Raw genomic sequence first — 3,981 nt, 5'->3', positions numbered from 1 at the left:
CTGGAATACTCTCTTTCAAATTCAAAAAGTGGCAGGGGTAAAATACAGGGAGCGAAAGGCTATTTATAATTTTTACAGAAACCAGATGGCAGTTGTAAGAGTCAAGGGACATGAAAGGGAAGCAGGGTTGGGAAGGGAGTAAGACAGGGTTGTAGCCTCTCCCCGATGTTATTGAATCTGTATATTGAGCAAGCAGTAAAGGAAACAAAAGAAAAATCCGGTGTAGGTATTAAAATCCATGGAGAAGAAATAAAAACTTTGAGGTTCGCCGATGACATTGTAATTCTGTCAGAGACAGCAAAGGACTTGGAAGAGCAGTTGAACGAAATGGATAGTGTCTTGAATGGAGGATATAAGATGAAAATCAACAAAAGCAAAACGAAGATAATGTAATGTAGTCGAATTAAGTCGAGTGATGCTGAGGGAATTAGATTAGGAAATGAGACACTTAAAGTAGTAAAGGAGTTTTGCTATTTGGGGAGCAAAATAACTGATGATGGTCGAAGTAGAGAGGATATAAAATGTAGACTGGCAATGGCAAGGAAAGCGTTTCTGAAGAAGGGAAATTTGTTAACATCGAGTATAGATTTAAATGTCAGGAAGTCGTTTCTGAATGTATTTGTATGGAGTGTAGCCATGTATGGAAGTGAAATGTGGACGATAAATAGTTTAGACAAGAAGAGAATAGAAGCTTTCGAAATGTGGTGCTACAGATGAATGCTGAAGATTAGATGGGTAGATCACATAACTAATGAGGAAGTATTGAATAGGATTGGGGAGAAGAGAAGTTTGTGGCACAACTTGACCAGAAGAAGGGATCGGTTGGTAGGACATGTTCTGAGGCATCAAGGGATCACCAGTTTAATATTGGAGGGCAGCGTGGAGGGTAAAAATCGTAGGGGGAGACTAAGATATGAATACACTAAGCAGATTCAGAAGGATGTAGGTTGCAGTAGGTACTGGGAGATGAAGAAGCTTGTACAGGATAGAGTAGCATGGAGCCACAACAACAACAACAAGCATTTCCAGGAAATGTAGACATTCAACAACAAGAGTGAGGTCAAGTCAGAACAGCTCTGATTTATTCGCCACACTAGTCCTTGATGGGTTAGTCAGTTGCTGTTGCAACAGCTCCATCCCACATACTGGTTGGGATCAGGTCTCTTGTTGTCGGCAGCATGCTGTCTCAAGAAAAATTAATAAGGAACTGCCCTTTGCTATGGATGTGGTTAAATTGTTGTATCAATGACGGAAATTGACAATAGGATTGTATTAATTCAGCTCCACATACTGTATAATTCTCCATAGAAGTTCTAAAAACGTCAACAACATTCCAGCTACAACATATAATACTCCAAATCATGACCACTTGAAAGTATTATAGGATTCTATGCTGATATGTAACTTAATACTGATTTGTGAGCTTAGCATTGTTAATGCAATGTATAATGAATTCATTTGAAGCTAAACCCAATACTGAAATGCTAAAGCCGAATCCCAATAAACATCAACAGAATGGGAGGGACCATCAGATGACATCACCATCAAATCTTGGATTGACTACACTAGACATAATGTCAACACAACGTTGATTCCTTTAGCCTACTACTGAATAATGGAAGTGAAATGATGAGATACCATCCGTGACACAAAAGATCGGAGTGTTGTGTCAGAGCTAAGGAGCTAACAACAATAAAGTTTATTAACCCGATAAGGAAGCGTCATAGATCATGTTCTTGATTAATTTTGAATCGCATATTGCTGACAAGTGAAACAATATTTCAAAACATCGACATTAATTTCATAGTGTAAACACATATAAACAACCACAGCAAAAAAATTGTAGGAGAATAGGTAGAGCTTGATTCCTACACAGCATATAAAGTCACAAGCATCTGTTTTTTCTCCTTTAATAGAGCTGAATTTTTCACCTAAAAATGTTTATTGAATGAAAATTGTGTCTACAATTTTTGTTCTTATTTATACACAATGTAGGAGTCAACTCTGTTCAGTTGTTGTAAGATCTAAATCATTTTTCGCTTACAGATATCTGGTCTTTTTTTATGGAAGAACATATTATGGAAAAAATATGCAAATCATCATGGAACATTCGCAGTTCGTCACGAGCACAAAGCAAAATAAGGTTACGAAGTTGCAAAAGCACAGAACCCACTACCGTGACATTAGTGAGCTAGGCGAATATCGCTTAATTTTAGAAGTTAGTGGACGACGACACATTTCTCCCCACTAGCATCAATATTACAAGTTTCTGTCAAAGAAATTTTGACGGTGAAATCCCGTTCTGATCCATCCCGTTTCATACTACTGGCAATCTATGTTATTCTGCCACTGAAATACATGGGACACTCAATAAGTAATGCAATACTTTTTTTCCTGAAGGTGGTTGGTTTTATTTACGGTTATAATCTAACAAATTATTCCCCACTTTTTGGCTACAAAACCCGAGTTTTTAACATAATCACCATTCAATAGGATGGCGTCATGCCACCTCACTGGGAGGGTCTGTATGCCCCCATGGTTCCACTTTGCTGGTCGACATAAGTCCTGCTGCATTAATAACCTCACCATCATTCACGTACTGCTTTTCATAGAGGATGTCGTTCATTGGGCCAAACAGATGAAACTCAGAAGGTGGGAGATCCAGGCTGTAGGGTGGATGAGAAAAAACAGTCCAATGAAATTACAGCTGAGTTTAGCCAGCCTGCAAATAGGAGATCGGACAGGTTTGCTCAACCATGTTGTGATGATGGCAGACGCCTTGCCCAACGACTCATCATGCTTTTGTTCACTGACATGTCTCTGTAGACATTCTGCAATCACCTATGAATATCTGAAATGTTATCGTTTTCCGTCAAATAAAACTCGATGACAGCTCTGTGCCTGAAAGTCACCTCCATTACATACGCAATTTTTAAGGGAACATATAACGCCGCCAACAATTGGAATTTCATGAAATTATAGCTACTGAAGCGGGAATATTTCACGATGTCGCGCAATAAAAATTCCACATGTTTCAACTGAAATTGGCTGAGAAAAGAGAAGTGTTGCATTACGTACAGAACGCCCATTATACATTACGGCATGTTTTGATTTGAATTTCTGTTCTGTCAAGTACAGATCTGTCTTTAGCAGGATTAGATATGAGCAGCGACTGTATTTATCTCTTCCACCTAGTACATGCCACAGACTTTGAATAACAATTCAGAAATGTTCATTTATGTTTGGGGATGATCATTTCATGGTTCAAACGTAAATCCCATTTGTTAACAGTGTTATTCTAATGTTTACATATAACTGTTGCCTGGTAAATAGATAAGTAGTTTTCTTGAGATCTGTGTCTTTGATGATCTTAGGCTTTTGTCAATAATAAATAATAAGTTTACCAGTGTGGCAACTACATCATTAAACAATTAAACCGAGCGAGGTGGCGCAGTGGTTCGCACACTGGACTCGCATTCGGGAGGACGATGGTTCAACCCCGCGTCCGGCCATCCTGATTTAGGTTTTCCGTGATTTCCCTAAATCACTCCAGGCAAATGCCAGGATGGTTCCTCTGAAAGGGCATGGCCGACTTCCTTCCCTGTCCTTCCCCAATGCTATGAGACTGATGACCTCGCTGTTTGGTCTCTTCACCCAAACAATCCAATCCATTCCAATTCCTGAGAAATTTATCTATGCTGCTGGGATAAGTGATGGATGATGTTCATGAGTTGATGAACAGAGAAGAGGCCCTACTGGATAATAGCAAGCAGATGATAGATTTAAGGACATTACTTAAAACTTAGGTGAGGCAGATACGACACCAAACACTTTTTTCCTTAAATGTATTTTCAATTCCCCATCTGGGGCGGGCTTCGAGAGCATAGACGCTGCTCTTCAGCCTAGAGACGTTACAAGTGTACTGGAGGACATTTAAAACAATAAAAAGGAGAAAACATGGTAGAGCATAGATGTAAAAAA

Source organism: Schistocerca serialis, chromosome 3 (genome assembly GCF_023864345.2).
Source record: "Schistocerca serialis cubense isolate TAMUIC-IGC-003099 chromosome 3, iqSchSeri2.2, whole genome shotgun sequence".
Classification (NCBI taxonomy): domain Eukaryota; kingdom Metazoa; phylum Arthropoda; class Insecta; order Orthoptera; family Acrididae; genus Schistocerca; species Schistocerca serialis.
The sequence above is the reverse complement of the archived record's forward strand: the minus strand, read 5'-3'. Positions refer to the sequence as shown.